The sequence below is a fragment of the Chelonus insularis genome, unplaced genomic scaffold (assembly GCF_013357705.1).
Source record: "Chelonus insularis isolate UGA/USDA-ARS -01 unplaced genomic scaffold, ASM1335770v1 contig_406_pilon, whole genome shotgun sequence".
NCBI lineage: Eukaryota > Metazoa > Arthropoda > Insecta > Hymenoptera > Braconidae > Chelonus > Chelonus insularis.
In genome coordinates this window covers 1,513,428-1,526,563 of record NW_023276563.1, presented here as the reverse complement: position 1 = coordinate 1,526,563, position 13,136 = coordinate 1,513,428, and the positions used below count along the sequence as shown (strand labels likewise).

The following is a 13,136-nucleotide window of genomic DNA, read 5'->3' as shown; positions in this document are numbered from 1 at the left end:
AAATCAAGCTAGAAGGCTTAGAAAGAGTGTAAATAAATTCTCACTGCTAGTAAATTAATTGCCCAATGAATTTTACTGAGTGTATCTTTGTATTGATACTTACAAATGACTTCGTTAACTATATAAACACTTTTTGATGAGAGTAAGTATACGAGATTGAAATGATCTTTTACTCGCAAATACGTTTTAATGAGACGATGTGAAAGATAGACGACATGTTGAGAAAAAAGCGCGTACCTCGGGCACTTCTACGTGACCCGACGACCTCATTGTGAATATTACTTAGCTTCTAAGGGTGCTATAAATAGCTTGTGTGATGTACCCATGCATTTCCGTGTTGTGCAAATCGGAAAAGCGAGGTGAGGTGGTCACACATTGACCAATTGAGCGAATGCAAGCTTCATAGTATCAGTTTTCCCGTCCCTTGATACTCAAATAGACCTTGTAGTGATATTTAAAAGAGCTTCTTTCACCTCGAATACCGTTAATTGACGCTCGATGTGTTACGTCGTGTTCGCTCATCATATACATCACTGGTATAGAGTCTGTCAATAAAGATTAAAAAAACTGAAATGTTTCGATATGGAATACTCTATATATGATTAAAATACCTGTAAAATCTCCAAAATGATGTCCGTAGTTTTTTTAATTCTTTCTATTCTTATTATACAGAAAACTATGACAATGAAATGTATAATTAAGTCTGTATAAAATAGCCTGTGGTTTGTCCGCAAATTTTTATACGGATGGAGAATATTAATTTTCACTATACCATCATGTTAGCGATGCTTTAAATCCCTAAGCCATACACCTGTACATTCTGAAATCATCAATTGATTTATATGTAAATGTAAAAAAAAAATTATAACTAACAAATATGTGCGAGTAATGATAATTATTAATTAAGATAACGAATGACTGGTAGAATATAAGTACGTAATAATAAATGTATGATGATCAATTGTTAGACGATGATAAGCATTATACTGATAGACAAGAAAACATTATTCAAACATGTTGAATTATGAAATAATATAAATGTATATAAGGAAGTATCTACTGTTTTATTGATTTTGTTAATTCTAGTTGTATTAGAATTCATAAATCAAGTAAAAGATAACCTATTATTTGTGAAAATCTATAGCGTATTTTTATTGCTTATATCATCGATATTACGGCTATTCATATGATATGAAAGATTGATTTGTTTCTTACAAATAAAGAGAGAAATGACTCAAAGATGCTCTTATGTTTGTATTCATTCTGATGATGAATTGATTTTTGTGCTTTTAATTCTTAAAATAACGGTTATTATATTTTTTTAAGAATAATGAATTTAATTAGTCTTTCTTCTTATGAACTTGAACTACTATAATTGATATTTTTAATCTTTCTATAATTTATTTATGCAGCAATTTTAATTAATAAAAATAAAAAGATAAAATATGTTATGATTACTATCAAACCTAATGTTGTGTTCGATTTATCGTACATAATGATCAATCCCTCGAATAGTATTTTATTTCAGCTACTTTGTTTTATGTTAGTTTCAGACCTTTAATACCATTACGTGCAGGATACATTTCGTTTGATGTTGAATCTCGGAAGTAATTACGTAGTGCATGACGTCAATCAAAGCTTAGCTCACCACCTGTAATAGAAAAGTAAGCGTAATATTACAATAGTACTAATCAATCTTCGAGATACAAAAAATATATAGTAAATCTTGTAATACCTACGATTTAATAGTAAACTTATTTATTTGTTTCTTGACATACATTGATTTTTTTCTTATTGAAGTTCAAATGAATACATACATACATATATTTACATCAAACTTTGCTTTGCGGTCAATTTGGAGTAAATATCATCTGATTCTGGTTTGTTATCTCTAGAAATTCACACCGCGCACTAACTTCAGAAACAACTCACAAATACATTACCAAAATTTAACTTTGTCTCATGACAAGTTGAGTATTATGTCATTCCCAATTTCGAGTTTTGACGACATTATTATTCATGTAGTTCTTACTTTGTAATATACAGAACAACACATGTTGTTTTTTCATTATACACCACATTATCATTTATCAAAAAATTTTCATTAACTTTATATATTCTTTTTCTGTTGTTGACTGAAATAAGGTTGAAAGTTAGAAAAATGTAGAAATATTAATATGACATTATCGTGGTAAAGTTATAGAGAAAATAACTGATGAAAGAAACAACTTATCTTACATGAATTTCAATGTAGCAATGTATTAACAAATATGTATGCAAAACGTCGCAATTTTCAAAAGTGCAGATAAGAATGGCAATTGGACAGAAACAAATGCTATAGAATATTTCGCTTTTCGTACTACATATTCTGATGGTGTGAGTAAAAAAGGCAGTAATTTTCTACGTAGCATTCAGCGGTTTATTATCACCGGTGAAAATGCATTTTAGGTGGTAGTTTTCCGTTACGAGTAGCGCGTTTCTCGCACTGTTATTGGCCATTTCTTTAATTCGTTTTAAATTTATGTAACAATGTTGTGAAATGCTACAGCATTGTTTATCTTGTACTATTTCTTTCACACTTCTCTTTACACTTATTATAATGTTTTTTTATTACCAACATGAAACTTTTGATTAATCATAAACTTAATTTTTGTGTGCTAAATTCCTGTGTACATAACTAAACAAGTATTTTTTAACCATAATAGATTTACGACATGTTTGTTATAATTAAACAGAATATATTAAAGAAATACCTTCAGGAATTTCATTTGTAGAATCTCTTTTATCATTATTTATTTATAACTTTTTTTATAGCAATTTTCGATTTAATAAAGAAAATTAATTAATGGCAACGATTATTTTTTTATATCGATAGAAAAATTCAAAATAAATAGATGTTTTATTGAATGTGAATACTTATTAGAGTTATAATAAAGTTGATTATTAATTGAAACCCTTTGAAAAATAAAAAAATACATACTTATGGCTCGAGGAAAATAGCGTAAGCTGTAAAGTAAGAGGTTCAATAAAAAACAGCAACTCAGCTTTTCTTCTCGCATATAACGTTGACGTAAGTGATTCTTAGAAATTTATATCTGTTGTCACGTTGATGTTCAACGTGACCTAGCAATTGGCTGTGTTTCCATTTACACTTATTTTAGTTTAATTACTTTAAATTGGATATGAAGGATAGTGGTATTTTAATAATGACAATAATAAATCCTAACCTGTTCAAAGCCACTAAGTAATTTCTCATTAAGTCAAATAAAGACTTGACATCTATTTATAATTGAAATGTGCACGTCATTAAAATATGAATTTGTAGATACTCAATTGTAACTAAATATCACAGTGTTTAATAAATCATTGAATACATCAATTACTTTTTTGAACAACACAATATCAAATAATAATATTGATTCATCATAATAAATAATGATTTATTTGTTCAAATAATATGATTGTATTACTTTTATGAAGAATATTATTATTCTCGTTATCACTGGTTATTATTGATATATCTCAATAAATAGAGTGATGAGTGAGAATAAACAGTAACGAGTAAATGTTCTGAAAGTAAATCATATAGGAAATAAAAAAGTTAAAGAGGATCAGTATTTATAAACAAAATTATTCCCAATCGTGACCTAATTGTAGGTGGGTGACTTTTTTTATTTACCTCACTCAATTTTCCTCATTCTCTTTTAAGCCGCGGACTGGGTCCTCCGCAATCTATTCCATGGACAATCGAAAATCAATTTTTTACGCTCACGCTTTATTTGAAAACGTGCGACGTTTGGAATTTCAACGAACGAACCAAGTGATTTATTCGTCAGTGGTCCCAGGCGGCTCCAAGCCACTAAAATTAACACAACGAAGCCTCGCTTTATTTCGTCAAAATTGATTTGCACATTCCCAGTCAAACTGGCCATATATATTTAAATATTCGGCTGTCACAATATACGGAATGTTGTATTACGTGCCCGGAATTGCGACAGATTCTGGAAAAATTAATTTCCAGTTAAACACTAATCAAATAATAATGAATGATAAATTATATATTCATTTTCTTTGTTATTTATCATTTTTTAATCACCGTAATATTGATTTTTTTCAAATGTCTATTTGAGTGATTGGATAATGTTCGTGAGTGTCTCTTGATTCTCTCCAGTGACGTAAGGACACGATCACGTAGGAACAAACTACCTAGTTCAACGACAGAAAGGTTGTCGTGTTACAAATCACCCCGGAGCAAAACTAGAGTTTTCGACAAGTAAACGTAGTGTACGACATACAACAATGCTTCTCCAAGTTGTAAATGCAAGTTTCTGTGCGTTTCAAATAGCTGCATGAAATTGTTACTCTAATATATATGTATATTGCGTTGCCTTCTGGTAGATATATATATATATATATATATATATATATATGTAGAAGTATAGATATAAGATATTAAATGGCAACTCATCAAATTCTAATTAATTTCTACAAACATAGGAAGGAGAGAATCATCACAAGTTTGCAATTCCAATTTAGTTAATTTCTCAGATGATGATGATGGGAAGCAGATGCTTCTTTTCACTAAGTAAGATATTTCGAAATATTTTTGATGTATCTTTCTCCAAATAAAAAAGATATCTATTACATCAAATTATTCAATTATTTATTAAGACAAATATTCAAACATATTTCATACCCTTTCATATTACTCACACTTATTAAGGAAGTATATGATTCTGTCAAATTACAATTATGACAGTTATATTTCAACGTTTGTTTGTCTATTTAAAGAAACGTCATATGCATATCACTATCATAAGTTTAACATAAAATTTCTCTAAAATGTGTCAAGTGCATACTGCGTATATTTTCACGGAGCTTTTCTCATCATGACCTCGTCTCACGCTATGATGGATTAGTAGGTCGGTGAGTTTCATGATAATAGAGACCATTCGTTCGTGTTTCAGAAGTTTTTTTTGTTCCTACTTTGAGATGAGAAATAGAAAGAGGAAGAAAATTGCCAGGCAGTTGTCGAAGGAACTTTGCTCGTTAATTCTTGCTTCGTCGCTTCATTGACTTCAATACATCGCATAAGAAGGAAAAGAAAAGGTATGGAGCAGAATCCAAAGTTTTTTTCTATCACCGGCAATCTTTTCAAGTCTAGTCAATCGCACGTGCTTTTGCTATGAACTGTGGAGCTTGCACATAACTTTCTCTTTCTTCTGCTAAGCTTTTTCAAACTTTTATTTCTGCCAACAATCGTTGATCACGTCTTCTTCATTAAATGTTTAATAAAAATATCAATAAGTTAATTCCATCAGACAGCAACTCAATAAACATTATATGAATCGAATAAAATACAGAAAGGGAAAAATAGAGAGGAACTAGTATGTGAAAACAATGAAACGAGGGAAAAGCTAACTTTTACAAGTATTACTGCCATGATACCATGTGACGGTTAATGGTGGAAAACCACGGACAACAATTGAATGAGATTCTTAACGAAAATTATTATCATCCTAAAGCTATGGCATGATTCCAGCGCGAAGAGGCTGAAAATTGGATAACCCCTGGCATCCAGCTCGCGATTATGGCACTAATTAAAAGAGCGTTCATTAAAACGCATCACGCAGCAACGATGTTGTACCGTAGTAGGAATTACGGCTAAACCAATTTGTTTTCGTTATACATTAAGCTTTTCGAGTCTCAACATCAACGTTGCACCTGATATTTTTTTCCATTGCGTTGGGTGTTTGATAAATGCCTTATTAGTTGCAAAAAAATTTTCCAAACAAAAGAACTGTATTGAAAAATCATATTAATGAGAGATTGATTATTTATTGTTTGAAATAAATTGAAAAATCATGTATTTATTACCTATGTAGTTCACACGCACGACAAATGCCCTTACACTTCCGGTGATTGGGTAACAGCTGATTTCGATGCATTGGTCTGGATTATTGCCAAAATAGTTAAGTATTGATCGATAAGAGAGAGACAAATAAAATTGAAGTAACTAACACATATTAATCACCAATTTTTTAAATTGATTCAATTCCTTGCAACCATTCCTTGGTTTTAATTGCTTCACATCTCTGTATTAAAACATAAAAATGAAGAATTTTGTTAATTACATTTTTAAATATTATTCTTTATAGTCTTAATTAAATTGCTAATGATTAAGTAAATTTTTAAAATTGAATGTCTAATTAATTTTTAACCAACGAGTTTTAGCTGTTTTTGAGGTTTAATTAAAATTGGTAAATTGCAGAATATTCTACAACTCTAATTGACTACTACTTTCAAAGAGACGCATGTCCCTTTACCTCATCAAAGCTGTTAATTTGCTGTTTGTGTATTGAATTTAGTTGAATGAGGTCAGTTAATAGAACTAGTGCAACTCATTAGCCAAGTCCATTTAATTATGGTAAGATGGTAGCGCGCACATGATTCATTTTGTTATACATACCGTAACTTCAGCAGTACAATTGAATTGTCCTGCGACAGACCAAGGTAAATTTACCTCGAAGGCTCTCGTGCGTTATATTCTGATTATAACTATCCTATTGTCCCCAAGTAATAGCCCCATCCAGCAACTCTCAGAAGCATTGATTATATTCTATGGAATCAGAAGCAGCGAGTAAGCAGCTAAGGATTATCCATTGCGTGCTACAACACTGAAGATGTTACATAACAATCAGTGCTCAGATTCTATCTTGGAGCTTTATAATTGTAGCGAATAATTCAAATCCATTGTATCACAGCTTTAATCTAGAAAAAAAATTGTTTATGAATAACAGTATTAAAAATCTTTTTTTTCTTAATCATTTGTATCATAATACATATTGATTTTTCTTCTGTTATATGAATAAAATTGAATTAAATGCATTTACAGCAATTATTTTTATCAACTTGCGTTAATAATTAAAAGAATAAATTTGAAATTTAGGTAAAGCTAAAATAAAAATAAATAATTGTTTGAGTATGCATTAAAATTAATGAATAAAAAATGTCAAACAAAAATAGTAATAAAACTAGGACAGTATGAGATAAAGAGGCTTTGGACGATATCATTCGCAGTTATTGAAGTAGAATCTTATAAAACAGAACGATTAAAAAAATGAATGTAAGAGCTTTCTCAGGTTAGTAACGAAAATAAAGGGATGGTTATCCTCTCATCAAGGCACGGATTGCTCCAGGAAATTGTATCGCTGAGTACAGAAAACGAGGCCGAGTTGGAAGAGATAGGAGATCGGAGAACCAACGGAAACGCTTCGATTTTGATCCCATACTCTACTATGTCCGGATATTGACGATTTTGAGGTTCGCGAATACTGATTAAGCGACGCAACGCAATTTCAATAGTCCTTTATTGAAGATTCCAAAGGTCGATTGGCTTGAATATTCAAGATAATTTACTAAACTAATACGACTGCAGTAAGTGAAATAAAAAATTAATTATTTCCTATGTAAATATTATTTCAAATTACTTTTTTATCCTACGGAAGTTAAACGGTTTAGTAATTCATTTAATTTTTCTTGTTATTTTACTTTATAATTAAATGGAATGTACCATTGAAAGATAAAGAATATAAAATGCTAGAGGCTCTGGAAAATCTTTAAGAGAAAAACCATAGCAATTTATTCTCTTCTTGATATTTTTTTATGAAGATTATCTAACGTTTACTTCTGTGATAATGCTTATAGCTGATAGAAGATAAACTTAAACTAAGAAATTTCATTTTTTTATATTTACCATAATTTTTTATTGAGAATAGAAATTTTTTTGCTCTTGTTTTAAGTGTTATAAATGAATTTTTTTATTATCCTTAATAGTAATTGGAATACCTGGAAAGCAATTTGAAGTTAGTTATCTTCTATAAATTAATAATTTAATATAAATTATAATTTTTATGTAATTTCCATGCAATAAAATTAGTTCACATACCTAATGTTGAAAGATTCCAGTCCGAAACATTTAAAACGTTAACATGTACACGCAGAGAAAAGCCAGGTTATCCGTTAATAACGTTCTTATTTATTCTGTTTCAATACGAAGGCAAACTTTCATTAATTTTTCAATCTTAATTACTTTACTAATTCAATTAACGTTTATAGAAGCATAATCATTTTTATTTAAAAGTCTGTAATTCATTAAAATTTTTTTTGTATTTCATATACATATTGTTCGACATACGTACTTTTTTAATTATAATAATGGTCAAATTTTGATAAGATTTATTAACTTGATACAAAAAAATATTATAGGTATGAAGAATAATAATTTTACATTATTTTTATATTTATTTAGTTGTTTTAAACAATATTTTGATCACTAAATCAGTTTCTAATGCTTGACAATGCCCACTTAAAAATGGCGTCAAAGTACTCGAATGTACTGTTGGATTCAAATTCTACAGACAAACAGACGATTGTAAATTCTAAGAATTTAATCCAACCAAACGGCCAGTGCTACACAGACAAAGTTGTATACAAACATTCCGAGCGCTCGCTTAGTTCGCCTAAACGTTCAACTACTTGTTTACATTTGTGTTGACGCAATTCTTCGAAAAAATATCCCACACTAATGTGATTACTTTTCCACCAATTATTCGCAACCACAGTGTCGCTACTGGTATTATCCGGATTTTTTTCTAAATGTATTAGTTTTGATTTGGCGTCTCGCCCTATCAGTTGACAATCCACGTCCGGTGGATTAAGATCGTTCTAATTAAAAGTACATTTAGAATTTATCGCGAATGTATGGATAATTTTATAAATGAGTAATAGTGAATAATATGGAGTTAATGCATTTACATAGAAGTTCGTTCGATTACAGTATTAATAAAATGTGTAGTGCTTTTTCATTAGTGCTTTTACAAATATGTGTTTAATGTGATCGTGAAGTGGTACATAGTGGTGTCTCGGGAAATAGGAGCCGAAAGTGAAATTAATGTTATTTTATATGGCAAGTGAATAAATCTGTAAGTGTGAATTTGTAATGTGATAAAATTCATGTTGACATAAGTTTTTTCAAAAAGGCGCCAAGCATCGATGAGTTTGCGGCGTCCCCCCTTCTCCCTTCACCCGGCATCAGTTCTACCTTCATTAATCATCGGCCGGTAAGTTAGAAATTACGTCACTTATTTCATGTCGATAATATGAATATCTTTTTGTCAATTTTTTATCGTCTGAGTCAATTCAAACCAACGGATTGATAAACACATTATGAATAAGCGGAATCGATGTTTTTCGGGAGTAGGAAAATAATTGGATTAATTTAAGAAATAATTTTTTTGCATTGAAGAATATTTTTTTTATTTATACAGAAAAAGATATAAAATATAAGTAGAAGAAAACTGTAGGGAGAAGAATAAACAGTATTTTATCGAAAAGTAATTGATTGATTTAATATAACTGGTGACTCATTCTTAATTTTATTTAGCTTACACATATATAGAACTAGAGCTATTAATCACACATAACGTAATAACTGCATTAAAATCAGCTAAAAATTAAATTACTATGTTTTAATTTTCATTTTGAAATTTTCATTTTATGCTTCAAGAGATTACATGGAATTAATTTAAGTACGTTATTTTGATTATACCAATGCTGATGCAAAGTTATTAATTTTTAATGATTACACATCGAAGCAAATCGGACATATAACATTCAAAGAGTAACAATCACAAGATAATTTTAATTATTCATCAAATTATTTGAGCAGCAGTCTTGAAAATAGTTATATTTATGTTGGAATTGATATATCGATATGTATACATTTTTCCCCAGTACATATGAATACTTGAGTAAGAATTATTAATTATTATGTATAACCTCTTCTGCAATTTAATAATTACATATATGATATTTCATTTATAGAGGTATAATATGTTGACAGCGCTTTACGATAAAAGTGATAAAATTCAAGCCTTGTTCTCTCCATTAAATGTATACAAGATACCGGTCCAAATTTATTGATTTTATCAATATATTGAAAAAATAATAGATTTTAAATAATCATGTTTAGAAATTTTAATGTAAAAGATATTCATTTGGTTTATATTTTTTTATATATATAGTTAATTATTTAATTAATATCTTCTTTTAATATTTACCAACATGGCTTTACATTTATAATAATATACTTTGTTTTTTATTCACAACTTTCATAATTTATGATTGACATTTATTTTTTATAATTACGTATTTAGTATTTATTTTTGAATATAATTAAGAAAAAAAATGCAAGGCATTTAAATTACACGTATAATAACGGTACATTTTTGCATAGTTATTTTCTTACATAGAGATTCAAATATATGCATATAATTTAAGATAAAAGAAACCAAGTTCAATCTTGACAATGTTTAAATTATTGACAGAGGAAGCATAATAGAAAATTAGATATTTTTAGATTTTAATTAAATATCCTAGCGAATTTCTTCATGCAGCCCGTTCTTATAATTCTAATGCAATAATACTATATTCATGTATCTCATAATATGAATCAAAATGACAGTACATTACTGTCAGATTGTTCATTATAATTTTAATTGATTCGGACATTCTTTCACATTCACGCCTGTCGAGTATTAAAGCAGACATTTAAACGTAGGTTTCGATTTAAACTCATTTTATACACGCAAATATCATGCCTATCATGCTGCTGAAAGTGAACGTCTAATTTTAACGAAGCTATTAACTTTAGTATTGATTTGTCGACTTACATATGTTATCATTACTTTTGTCTTCACTAAATCCATTAAAACTAATTTACTATCTTTTTTTTTTTAAATAATGATTATTTTTGATAGTTGATAATTAATTGGTATTATTAAAAAAGCTACTAATTATTTTTGTTTAAGATATTGATGATTTTATAGGCCAACATTTTTTATAAGTCGGAACAGATTTTGTATCAAATAATTTTCGTAACAACGTGAGAAAACATAAAGTTGTAAAGCTTTGTAGATCAACAAATCGGTGCTACTGTTGATAAATACATAGTCCTTGGTAGTCATTCCAATTTAAGATGTACACCGTTTCATATAACATTTATAATAAATAGATCATTATAATAGCTCATCTCATTGATAAATATATATTTAATCGAAATTCCATAACGACGATTTATATAATATCTCCAACAAATATATTTCTAACAATAAATTTGAATTTTTCTTTCAATAGTCTTGTAACTTTTTTTTTTTATCATTAGTCAGTTTTTATTACATTAAGTGAGTGAGTTAAATAAATTTATCTGTGAATAAATTGATTACATTTAACGGTAACAGTGATGTTTATAGAGGTAGTTATAAAATTGTTTTTTTTTAAAGATTTTTTTCTTATTTTGAAAATAAAATTCAAGCTAAACAGTAGGTAAAGTAATCACAATATCTGCAGTAGAATGACTTCTGAACTGTATATTAGCTACTGGTTTCCAATATTTGCGATTCAAATTATACTCGAGAATTCGTACAATTATTTGGTCCGATGTTACGTAGAATTTTATCATGATAAAGAATATATTTATGTGAGAAAAGTGAACAAAATGCCTATAAAGAAAAATACTATATTTATACAACTATAAAATAGATTTCTATGCAAAATTTAGTGACCCCATTTTTCAAATTCTTTGTTGATAAAAAATATTTTTGATATGTTTTTTTCATAATACATATAAAACATCATTAAAAAATACAAAATTAAAAAAAAATTATAGTTTATAATGGAAATAAAAATGAAAAAATTCATCTGAAAAAAGCTTGAAACATTTTACGGAAAAGTTCCATGGAATTCATTGGGAATTTTTTTTGTATTGTTTGATTTATGTAATTCTGGACATAAGATATATATTATTCGAACACTTTTTTATTGATGTTCGATTTTTTAGAATTTCTTTTTTAAATATATATTTTTTTAATCAGAATAATCGATCAAAAATGTAATAAAAAATTTTCAATGTTCCATTGGCATTCTTGAATAAATAATCAAACCATACTAATTAAAAAATTACTACCTCCAGTTTTAAAATATTTCAATTATATGAAAATAATGTACTTAATTACGACTGGAATATTTTCCATCGCCAAGACAACGACAATATTTTAAAAATTTTAAAACGCAAAAATATTTGACGTAATTATGCATGCGCTGAGTACGTTTAAAAGATTGATGTGAATTATATGATATGCACTTGGAAAGATAATGGCCAAAATTTAATGAATGCACTTTGATTGTCCAGTTTTTCTATCTAATTGATAGTCATTTAAAATTCCTCGGGTATCGGATTCCGTAATAATGAAAAAAAAAAATTAATTCTTTAAAGTGGAAAGCCATTTAATACTGTAAATTGAGCGACTCCAAAAGCCAGATTGATCAAATTCCTTAATTATTCATTCATCTTTTATTTTCCAAAAATTATTTAATAACAAAATTGCATTTGTCGCTCCACAGTGTGTCACTTTTTGTAACAGTTATCAAACAAGTTTATTTCTAACATATTTTATTTTCATTTTATGTATCACACGTTAGTTTTATTGATAAAAAATATGCTTAATAGATATACTATAATTTAATAAAATTATTGTGTCTTTTTTGGTGATAGAGATTTCACTATTTAACATATATGAAGACAGATAAATACTGTGGCTTTAAGTACAAATATTGAGAATCACAGATAATGATTTAAAGACGTAAGATCTTTAACAAGTTGACTTTTTACAGTAGTGGACAGAAACGGACGGGGTTGAACGGCTAAATCATTTTATCTAATATTTTATCTATTTTGTTTATTATTTTTTGAAAAACTAGCGTGTTTCTTTTATAACTCCCGATACCCGTTGATGTGGAGTTTTATAAAATAGCTTTCACAATGAATTTTTTGGCATTAAATATATCATTACTGACAATAACGTTAGTATAATCACTCGTCGATAATTGTTGATATTGTGAACATTTTAAAATAATCAATGATTCATATTTTTTTAATTACTTTGTTTAAAATTGAAATATTTAACATCATATGATTAATATTCTGTCCAACAAACTACGTTCGCTGTCATAAGATTTATATTGATGAAGTTTATAACAACCATATTTTAAATTCTTTCTCAAAAAATAATTTTCAA

The 13,136-nt window shown here is 28.2% G+C and overlaps 1 protein-coding gene and 1 long non-coding RNA gene across 5 annotated transcripts in view; one reads left to right on the top strand and one right to left on the bottom strand.

Annotated features, from left to right (window-relative positions):
* Positions 1-5,788: 5,788 nt before the first annotated feature.
* On the bottom strand, positions 5,789-8,135 carry LOC118069224 (uncharacterized). The gene is made up of 4 exons (XR_004690593.1): positions 7,949-8,135; positions 7,757-7,848; positions 6,470-6,771; positions 5,789-6,095 (listed from the first exon to the last, which is right to left on the bottom strand). It is a non-coding gene; the product is annotated as an uncharacterized lncRNA (long non-coding RNA).
* Positions 8,136-8,651: 516 nt separating this feature from the next.
* LOC118069304 (zwei Ig domain protein zig-8-like) overlaps positions 8,652-13,136 on the top strand; it is a 147,318-nt gene continuing 142,833 nt past the window's right edge. For 2 of the 4 annotated variants that reach the window (XM_035087311.1, XM_035087309.1), the window contains exon 1: positions 8,652-9,122. The gene's annotated coding sequence lies outside the window, so the exon portion shown is untranslated. The remainder of the gene's footprint in view (positions 9,123-13,136) is intronic. The other 2 variants (XM_035087310.1, XM_035087317.1) reach the window with 2 other exon arrangements.